Below are 11,043 nucleotides of genomic sequence, written 5' to 3'. Positions count from 1 at the left end.
AGTTGGGCTACAAAGAATAAAGAGCTAAGAGTAGGAGATAATGGGCTTGGGAAATCTCACAGAAGTTAATGGTGCTTGTAGCACTGTGTGGTATCAACTTTGTTTTGTTGCCTCTTATAAAAGATTGTCACAATGCCACAGGAGGGACAGGGAGGGAGTTGGCATTTGTGCATTGTGGAGCAGGGGGGAACACAACAAAGTCTACTTTTCACTTTGGTTTTTGATCTGACTCTGCCCCTTCCCCTGCCTACCTGATCTGTTTTTCAGGTGAGAGAATACTGCTAAGTTTTATGCCAAAGATGTTAGGGGATAAGTCTCCCTTGTGTTTCTATACAAGTTGGACTAAGTAAATCTTGAGAAAACTCTTAATTTACTTTCAGGCTGAATAGACATATCTGCTGTGTTCTTGCTCCATGCTGTGTTGCTTACGCCCCAGCAAAAGCCATTTTTGATTACTCAGCCTGAAAGATCTCTCTGTACTGACTGACCACTGACCCCAGTTCTCAATTTCTGTTTTAGTTATGTCATGATAGCTGCAACAAAATGAGACTAAAAAAAAATTTTATGTAAGCTGCATGAGTTTTCCCTGCCAGATTTTGGGAGGCTTTCCTCGTTGTGTCAGAGAGAACACACATCTCGCCTGACTTAAAGCTGTACATGGGGCGTATTTGGAAAGAAAGTCTCTGTCTCAGATATTTTTCCTCCTAAAAAAGAAATCCCAGATAACAGTTTCTGACTTTCCATTCAATATCTAAATCACTCAGAAGCTCCATGAAATTTGGAAGAGGTCTTTTGCCTTCTGCTTTCATTTCCTCCCTTTTAATAGGAAACTCTTTGTTTCTGCATCTGAAAGTGAAGAAAAGTACACTTCATTAAGCCTGCTATTGTTTAGAACTCAGAAGTGTAGATTGATTAGCAAATATCCTACAATAGCTCTTATAATGGAGAGCTTTAAATAAATGGGTTTTAAACTATTCTTACAGTTTCTAGTGCTTTTTATACAGTCTAAACATGCTGTGTACACTATTCTTTGACTCTGCTGTGTTCCTGGAGAGGAATGAATTGGAATATTCTGAATGCCTTATGTAACGTATTTAGAGAACTTTTTTGTTTGTATCTTTGTTCGAATTTCTTGGACGGAATTAATTAATAGCAAAGTATAAAGGCCAACTTTGAAATCCTAGCTGACTTGTACACTAGAGCTCAATTTGTATTCTACATCAAGGGAATGTTTGGATTAGAAAGAAGGACACCATTATCAAAAAGATTTCTGTAGATGGCTCTGTTCTTCAGAGTGCCATCTCTTTGCCACAGAAGTGTGGGTTTAACATTTGGGTAATTCAAAAGGAAATTGATTTTTTGATGAGAGTGCATATTTAATTCCTCATTAAAAACTAAATGCAGAACAGGAAATAGTAACAGATATGGGATAGGAAAAAAATTTAGAAAGGTTGTATTTGTTTAAAACAATGTTAATTTCAGAGGAAAGGTAGAGAGGAAAATGTCTGTAGCCTGGGTTTTTATGGCCCTGAAGAAAACTGATGGGGTAAGCTTTTAGGAAAGAGAAAGATTCTTTTTCTTTTCATCTGCATATTTGCATTGCAATTTTGTAACTATATTCCTTTGTACAGTAGTACACTGCTAAAGTAACATGTATGGATTAGTTTCTCAGTGGTTATAAATTTGTCGAGCTTCATTAAAGACAGTGGAATAAAGATAATTTACAACAGCTTCTAACGAGTTCGATCAGCTGATCACTGCAACAGTGGGGAAATCAGCAGGGGAATCCTGCCTTTTGCCTTTGCCGAAAAGAGGTTATTTATGAAACACCATGTTCTGTTTTACAGACAATTAACGCACTATCATACAGTACGTTAGCATGTGTGTGTCGCCCCTCTGCCCCTCCACTGTGGGACGGGCAAAGGAGGGCCAATGGAGGTCCTGCTCGCACATCTACGCTTTCCTAGATTTCAGGTTCGGCTTTGCTTGTAGGCAAAGCAACTCTGCCCAAGAGATAACAGAGGAAATTAAAGAAATTTAATTTGGGGCTATAACACATACTCCAGCTTCTGTTAAAGCTGCTGGAATTTCCTCAGAGTATGCTGTAGGAACAACGTTAGCTCTTGGCCTGTACATGGTGGGGCCCAAGGGAAGTTTGACGTCTGGTATTTGTAGAAGACTAGACCCATACCTGTGTTACAGCTGTAGGAGGCAGAATGCTCAGCTAGGAAGGCCAGAGTGTTTCAAGTCCATGCATTAAGTTCAGGGGAAATTTTTCCAGTCCAGAGATCTCAAAGCTTGGAGAGGGCCAACCTTACTGATTTTTTTTCTGATCTATTTCTTGTGTCCTCAGGCCCTGAAATTTGTGCGGTTACTCAAAACAGTGCAAAGTCAGCGTAATGCTCTGGTAGCTTTTATATAGTGCCTAGCAGTAGGGTATTAAGACTTCTAGGTAGATGAAAGATCTTGTCTTTATATTTTCCAGGATTATCCTCCCTGTCAAAGAGAGATTAGACAGGATAGAATAGAGTGTCGATAACATCTTTTATGCTTTTGAATATTTGTAGGGTAGAGAGAGGATTGGCTGAGATGATACCTTCTGGTTTTAAAATAATTTTTCTCCTCACACTAGTAACACTTTTATTTTTTCTTCTCAAACATGTATTTTCTGCCTCATTTATTTATCTCTGTGACACCTTGGCATGGTCCTGAGAAATGTTAAACACTGTCCAGTCCGTGCCTTTAGAAACAGTGGAGCATTAAAGACAATTTTGTAGCATGAAACTCTCAGTCCCATCACATTCCCTTGTCCTATTTCTCTGATACTGGCAAACTTCCATATTCCTACAAGAGACAGGGAAATAGAATACAGACAGTAGCTGGTGTACAGAAAGTAGCCCAGCTTCTCTGGCCTATTGGACACCAGGCGTTCATGGATTTCCTCCAGAGCTGTCGAGAGCACTGTGGACAAGCCCATGTTTATACTCCTGCAGTACAATGTGAGCAATGGCACAGAAGGGCTGCTGGGCGCCTGCCAAAGGGCCCCACAAAGGCAGCCAGATCACCTCCCTGCAATGCAAATATGATGACAGTGGTGGCGGGGGAAGCCTGGTTGTGCAGCCATCTCCTCCCCTCCCCTGCTCACCAGGGGAGAGCAGTTCTGGTACCAGTTCTGCTACCAGGAGAGTATATCTACTGAGAAGGATGTCACCAGGAGCACTGACTGCAAAGGGATTTGGGGAGATGTGCTGCCTTCAGGGCTCAAAGCTCACACCCGAGTGACTTTAGGATAGGACTAGCAGTGTCCCAGGCCCCTTACTGACACTTTGGGTGTCTTTGGTGTATGGCTAGTGGCCAGAGTGGGCAGGACCGTTCTCCTCATGAGGCCCCAACACAACTTTTGACAAAACCTCTCTTCTCTGTGCCGGAATGAGGGGACTGGTGGGAGCTGGGGGAGGAGCACCGGGAGGGCAGTGTGGAGCCCTCTGGGAAAGGAAGGGCCCACTTTCCCATCTCCAGTGTGAGCGAGGGTGGCTCTTCACACAAGGATCACAGCTGGTCAGCCTGTGCACAAGGTATGACAGACCTGGGGCAGAGGGAGGCTGGAAAGAGGGAGGAAGGGAACTGGAAAAGAGCTGAGCAACAGGAGAGGAAGGTGACAAAGAGAGCAGAGAAACCAGGACTGAGGGGCTGGGAAGAAAGTGACCCACTGCCTGCAGGGAAAAAGAGATTCAATGCGAAGCTCAGATATGTGGCAAGTAGGGAATAGTGATGCTGTGAGGAGCAGGAGGAGAATTTATTGTAGAATTAATGGCTTGATGCAATCTTGAGTATGCAAAGACTAAGGGATTTGAGCAGGAATACCCACGTTATACAGGCAAATCTGTTATGCATTTTTCTTAAAATTTTTACTCTGCTGACATTAAGGATTTTTGTCTGGTTCCCACATGTCTCCAGAGTTTAACAATATAAAATTGTATCCTTCTACGTTGCTGCTTTCCTAAGACATGAAGTTGGAAAACTGTCTAAAAAGAACTTTCAATACCAAAAGTTTCCCTTCCTGAAATCAGCAAGTAGGGGATTCACTGCATCTCAATCCATCAGGTTTCCCATTTGTTCAAAAGGTTATGGCTGCCTAATGAGATGAATACATTTTTTAATCTCTTTATTTTTGGAGAAGAGGAGTACATAGTTCAGGAATAAGAGGAGGGGAGTGCATGATTCGGGACTAAGATGTAAGAGACAGTGTGTTCTTCTGAAGGGGTGGTTAGCCCTACTCTTTAGCATGTGATTTAGCAAGTTCAAATATGATTTGTTCTCTTGGATCCCAGATGCCCAAGAATAAAGGTTTTCTTGTTTGTTTGTTGCTTGTTTTCCGAGTGGAGTTTTATTTATTTATATATCTGCAGAATGATCTATTCTACTGGTGGGATGTCAGACTATTTATTTTGGCACCTCGTTTGAGAAATAGATGCTTTTACTGTGCAGCTGAAGTGTTTTTGCCCTTAGGATTGTAAAACCCACCTGAGTAGTGGTTCACTGCAAAACAGAGTGAGTAGTACTTGGCTTTATAAATTTCTCAACTCTTTCCACACTCCGTGTCAAATTCATGTATATAACCTTCCATTTTCATGAACCTCACATGGGTCAGCATGCTTGGATTTACCAATTTTTTTTTCTTCTTAATTTAAAATCTTATTGGAAAGCTAGTTATGTAAGGTATTAAGTTCCAGATGTCCTTGTTTTGATATAAGATTGATTATTTCTTGATTAAGAAAACTTGTCTAAAATAACATTGTGTATGTCATGGCAGAGTACTTTCTATACAGAATGTTATTTTACAGTATTTCCCTATTGACATTTCTCCTAAGACTTGTTTGGTACTTGGAAGGTATGCTGGAGACAGCTGGCCAGTACAGCCACGGCTTAAGCCTTATCCTGTCATTATCAAATGCACAAAACATAGACCACCGTATACAGGATTGGATCTCTACCCATGGAGTGGCTACAAGCCAGACTTAACTCACTAGGTAGTACCTGCACAAAAAGAGAAATCAGAGCTGGGGACAGCAGGTATAGTGATGCATCTCAGCAATCTCTGAGCAATGTGTGAGTCTGCATTCAGGCTGATGGGGCTCTCCCATGTCCTTGGGAGAGAACAAGTAGTGCAACTTCTTTGCTGTCCAGCCAGACTGGTGATGGCTGCATGAGGATTTTCTTTCACCTCTTTGGTAAATACAAATGAGGCAGCTTAAGATACAGCCTTAGTCTCCAGCTGGAAGACAAATGGTGACTTTGCTGGGTGGTCAGTCTCTCCACTCCTCCGTCCTGTCTAGGGCTGGCCTTTCCCCGTGAGCTCTTCACTCCTTTCAGGCAGTGGGCTGACTGCACAGTGGCAGTAAAAAATTATACTCGCCCCTCCCATGGTCTGCCTTGGCCACCTGCTGCTAAAATCAGTCTGCTGATATCTCACTTTCTGGAGCAACATTTCAGGATCTTCATTTTCATTGAGAAGGTGCAATTCTGTGTTTTGGTTTATGATGTGAGGGAATGTTGCAGTTCGATATTTCTTTAGAAATATAAATTTCAAGCTTTTAGGCTTAAGGGATAGGGTGGAGAAAGTATCTTCCCTTTTTATGCTTATGACAATAACTGAAGGTAAATAGCTACATTAATGAGGCCTATCGGAAGCATTTTATTAGGGAATGTGCAAGTCATTAACTTTTCAGTAAGAAAGTGTAAATGGCCCTCCTTATATTTGCATGTGAAACTATAAAGCTTAATTTCCGATGCATATAAGAGCATTTTTGTCCATCATAGTAGCACTTCAATAAGTCCTTTTACTTTGAAATAGTGCTGTCATTTAGCACTGTCATTTTTTCCTCCGCTGCCTTATATTCCCAAATTCTTTCATAAAAGACAGCATATGATTTTGTGAATGTAGAAATAAAAACATGGGTGGTGTTCTGTGGGCAGAATCTTCATTTTGGAAGATGGTTTGGAGAGTAGTTAACCACCGTTACTACTGAATGGAAAATTATCCCTCATTGAGTCGCCAGCTAGTTTTACTAGTGGCTTGATAGGACATTTTGTTGCATTTGTTTTAGAATTTCTCAGCGTTAAAAAGCATGCTTACACTGTGGTTCATCTGTATGCTAGCAGCAAGATACTAGTGGACAATGTAGAAAGAAATAAAAAGGAGGAATTGATTAACTTAGGGTTTCATAATTATTTTCTATCACCTTACTAAATCTAGTGTGTTCGTTTTCAATGAAATGGACTAAAAGATCAAGCCAAGTATTATAGTTTTTGAGTTTGCTCCAGTTCTGTGTTGCTGTCCGTGTCTGTAAATCAACCTTTTTGAAGCTTCACGGACAAAATTTCTTTAAAATCTCAGTGGTTTTGGCTCTTCAAAATGGTGAACTTTCAGTTGATGTCATGATAGATTTTTGTTATAGAGAACTTTCTTCTAAGGGAACGTAAATGGCATAAAGCATAGAGCCCTGGACTCTGAGAATTATTCAAAATGCGTAGCTGTGTAGGGATGACTCTCAGAGAAGCAGCAGAGGTGGACTGAGGCACAGAAAGAAGGCTCTTTGAAGAAGGTGGAGAAAGAAGGGTAGGCACACTCCTCACAGAGAGAAATGTCATGGCAAAATGAAAACAGATGACGACTAGAAGACAGACCCCTAACACCAGATAATTTTTTTCCTAATAGAAGAACGTAGTGAACCTTTGTGTAAGGGTTGTAAGAGATCCACAGGAGGAAACCTCACAGCAAGAAATAGTTGTAGAAACATGCCCCACTGAGGTCTACTGCAATTTTTATCTACAATATTTTCTTTGTTGTTTAACTGCAATAGTTATGAAATGTATAAAATTCATGTGAAACAGAAACAATTTCCTTGTCCCTAAAACAATAATTTTACCATCTTTCTTATTTCAAGCAGCAACAAAAAGAAATGTTGGAAATAAGTTAAGTGCTTCCCTTTTATAGATGCACATATATATAGCACACAGAAACCAAGTCTTACAGTAACAAAAATGGTCACATGCACTTGACAACAGCAGGCCTGTGTGTTTTTTCTTAAGGCTTGAGGCAGCTGAGAAAAAGTGCCATGTTGAGCATTACACCGTTCTTCTCTGGATAATTCAATGTGTGAATTATTTCACTATTATTTCAATGTTGCCCTGTACACTAGATTTCAGGAAAGCAATTCTACGCATACAGTATTTAAGCACCCACGAAGGCCTGCTGACATTTGCTGGGATTACACATAAAATCCTGCTGCAGATGCAGAGAATACTCAGCTTCTTCTTCCAAAAGGCTAGTCATGTCTTCACATATGATGGGATATTTATTGAGTACAATGTTAACAGCTACCATATTGCTGTACTCCCACATTGACGCAAATGTTGGCAAAAGCTACTGTGCCAGCTGCCCACTTACACACTCTAGTGGCACCTTTGCTATTCCTCAAATCCACAAATTGCCATTCTCATCCAATTAATGCTCAAACACTGGTGGGTTTTTTCTGCCTCACATATTAGCAGATCTCTGTCAGAAAACAAAAGATGAAGATGGACACGCAGGAGCCTGTCAAACCAGACCAAACCCAGCAAAGTTGAGACTTTTCCAATGCCAGAAAATACCCTGGAGTGGTTTGTGGGAATATTATGAAAGAGGAGCAAGGATTAGTGCAGAGAGTGAGGAGATTATACCTTAATTAAAATGAGCACTTGTATACAGTACATATGGCAGACAACCATTCTTAGGGCTGTAATGGAGCAGAATTCTTCCTGCAGTTACACAGGTCCTACATCTCACCCTACCCAAGGAGTGGGCTCCTGCCATAGCTGCCAGTGGACACATTGTGCAGGTCAGTATAGAAACACACAACCACAGAAGACTCCCCACGGCACGGTGCTTCTCTGTAACAAGATAAAGTAACTTCCATAATCAGCATTTGTATCTAAACTGCACACATGGGTTTTGCCCTCATGCTCATAGACTGTGCACCTTTAGCCTCTGATGCTGTGTTTACTACTGAGTCAAAGCATAGGAGCTGCATTCCTGTCTTGGGTGTACAGAAGTGGAGGTGATGATTATTTCTGGTAACTTTTCACCTTCAGAAGTAATTGTCTCAGATCTAAGATAGTGTCTGCCTGCTGACCTCCAAAATATGCTGCAAGGGCAGATTCAGGTCTTGAATTTGTGTCCCTTTTTATTTTTAAGTATGTTTATATGATCTTCTAATGGAGTTATATTTCTCATGTTTAAAAAAGAAAAAATCAGTTTCATTTGGTACATGCCATTTCTGTGGTTGTGTAATCACTCTTCTCTGTCCATGAAGCTTTATTTTGATTATCAGGAGGGATTTTATGCTCTGTAGACTTGCGATGAACAAGAAGCATGTAAGATCATACTGTGGTGGTGGTGATCATCAAAATGTGAGGCAAAACCCTGCAACTTTTGATTTACATCCTTTCAGAACTTGATAGCCACTTCAATATTTGGAAATAGAAATACAGAATATCAAAATATATCTAAATGACATGCCAATATCTTTCCAAAATACCAGCAGTTCTGCTCTTCTCTGGAGTTTGTGTACTAAGTAAAAAGGGGTCCTTTTGGAGTGTCACTGTTTCGATGCTTTCAAAACTCCTGATGTTATAACCTATTGCTATCCAATATTTTATTATTCTCAGTAGGACTTGTACTGGAGAGGTGACACATGAGTAGGCCATAATTAATCCTTTCAGCAGTTCTGGTTGCATATTTGCAGCTGAGTGGAACTATTTACTCTTAAGTAGAAACCCTGAGGGTCTCTACATTGCAGTGGTGTTTGCCAGTATTCCCCTCTGACTTAGTCTGTGTTTTGATGTAATGTTATTTTAGGGACACGTTTGCTAGTTTAGAAGCAGATTCTAGAAATAGACATCCACATGTACATCTCTTAAAGCAGCAGGGCTTCTGCTGCTTAGACCCTCTAATCACTTCATTCCTTTTTTCAGGGCTGCTGCACATAAAGCATTCCTCCAGATTATTGCCAAATCATTTTGTATTTTCAGGGCATATTATGTTTAAACTTCTTGAGACAGTGTTGTAACAGGTATAAACTAATTATTCTAATCAACTTTGAAATACAGTGCTGTCAAGTTCCAGATGTCATTTTGGAATGTCTTCCTGTGAAAATCCTTCTGTGCTGTTCCACTGAGGGTAATTGGGCTGGATCCTTCTGCTTCAACCCATGCGTCGAAGTCAGCGAACTTCCTTCTTGCTATCACTCTGGGAAGAAAGAAATAATCTCTGTTTTAGGGGACATCATAAGAGATATTTTATCCTTACACTCTTCCTGACCCCTATTCTTTATTTGGCAAATATATAAGTGTTTACATATAAATACAAAAAAGTATTTATATTGCATATGTTATGTTATTGAGTGAATGAATTAAAAAGGCATTTCAGCATAAGAGGGTTGAGAGGGGAAGGGTGAAAACTATGACTTCAGTGCAGAAGGAAAAGCAAAAGGTTTGCAGAAGCAGAGAAAAACTGTTACTTCAGAGTTCCAATAGGCAGTATTTGTGACTTTTAAAATAATAATGTCTGCTGGGGCACGTACAGAGGAGCACTAAGAAAGCTCAGCTATTTGGTGACTGCCAAATGATACTGCTCTGCAGCCACTGCCTCCAACACAAATAGCTCAGCTACATTTAAGTATCCTTACTGGAGGCAATCAATCACATATGGAACAGAGCAGTTATAAATAAGGTCTGCCGTTCATATACATTCAGTTATTTTTGCAACTAAGCTATATTTGTGTCCAAAAGAAATATTTGGATAACTGAGTATCTCCCTCCAAGAAGGAGTGGGAAAAAAAGAGTGCAAATTTTCAACATAGGTCAAGAAAAAATTGAAATTCAGAATTCAGTGCCTGGATGCAAATCATCTTCAGAACCAAAGCGTTGCCACCCTGTGCAACCTTTCGAAAGACATTGGCGCCTTAGACTTAAGTCCAGTGTCACAGTGAATGAAGAGATCCAGACAGCCAACTTCCTGATTATGATGGAAAACAACACAGCAAGTGAAAGGAGGAGGAGCACTCTAAGAATATTGTAATTATTGCAGAGATAGCTTAAAGAAAATTGTTAATAGAAAAGATATCTTTGAGCAGAAAGTTAGCTTCATGAAATCCCCCAGGTCTCTGTTTCTCAGTGTGATGATAGCAAAATGTTTTAAAAACATTGATATTTCTTTTTTTTATCAGTCTGCCCCACAAAGAACACTTGTTTTAGACATTTCAGTCGCTGGGTTACCAGCTTTCCAGAAATGTCTTAAGGAGTCTGTCTAAAGTGTGATGAACTTGGTTGCATATAGAGCACCAGCGAGGCAGACAAAGAGATTCACTTGCTGGGCATAGGACAACAAAGCAGGAGAGTTGCAGTGCTGGTGTGCACAGCAACAGCACTGAGCAACAGAGCCAGAGAGCTCAGTAGGGCTAACATCCTCAGCCGCTGCGGTAACACATCTGCTCGCGCTTAGTAGTTCAGTAATAAACGCGTGGAAGTCTCACTGTCTTAATTGACTGAATCTAGTCAGATGATCAATACGTCATTACTGTTTTTCATCTATGAAGCAAGAACATGCAGTATATCTTCCCCTAGTTTTGGTGGGTTTTTTCCTCCTTACTTTCCCTCTTTTTGGACATTCTCTCTATCTTAACTCTGAGGTATCTACCCTACCTCTGAATACCCCTGAAATATCAGAGCTATGCTACAGGGCTTAAGAGAAGGCAGGTGCAAGTACAGTGTTTGGATTTCTTCTGCCTGTGATATTTAATTGTAAATGAAGCCAATGTTAGGAGCTGTAACCTTTTTTTCCTTGACTTTTACCTTATGCTTACTGCCAAGGAAATGCACGTCAACAAATTTTTTGCATTTTAAGGAAAAAATGTAAATGGAAAATAATTTTCAAGCATTTGATAAAATATGCATGTTTAGGCTGTGTTTTCCATTTAACAGGCTGATAAAGTCCAGCATGAA

General features: G+C 40.4%; 1 protein-coding gene across 1 annotated transcript in view; it reads left to right on the top strand.

Annotated features, from left to right (window-relative positions):
* The first annotated feature begins 3,516 nt into the window (after positions 1–3,516).
* Positions 3,517–11,043, top strand: part of PHYHIPL (phytanoyl-CoA 2-hydroxylase interacting protein like) — a 60,378-nt gene continuing 52,851 nt past the window's right edge. The window contains exon 1 of the mRNA XM_075109532.1: positions 3,517–3,575. The gene's annotated coding sequence lies outside the window, so the exon portion shown is untranslated. The remainder of the gene's footprint in view (positions 3,576–11,043) is intronic.

This window comes from Phalacrocorax aristotelis, chromosome 14, assembly GCF_949628215.1.
Source record: "Phalacrocorax aristotelis chromosome 14, bGulAri2.1, whole genome shotgun sequence".
In the NCBI taxonomy this organism is placed as follows: Eukaryota; Metazoa; Chordata; class Aves; order Suliformes; family Phalacrocoracidae; genus Phalacrocorax; species Phalacrocorax aristotelis.
The sequence above is the reverse complement of the archived record's forward strand: the minus strand, read 5'-3'. Positions and strand labels throughout refer to the sequence as shown.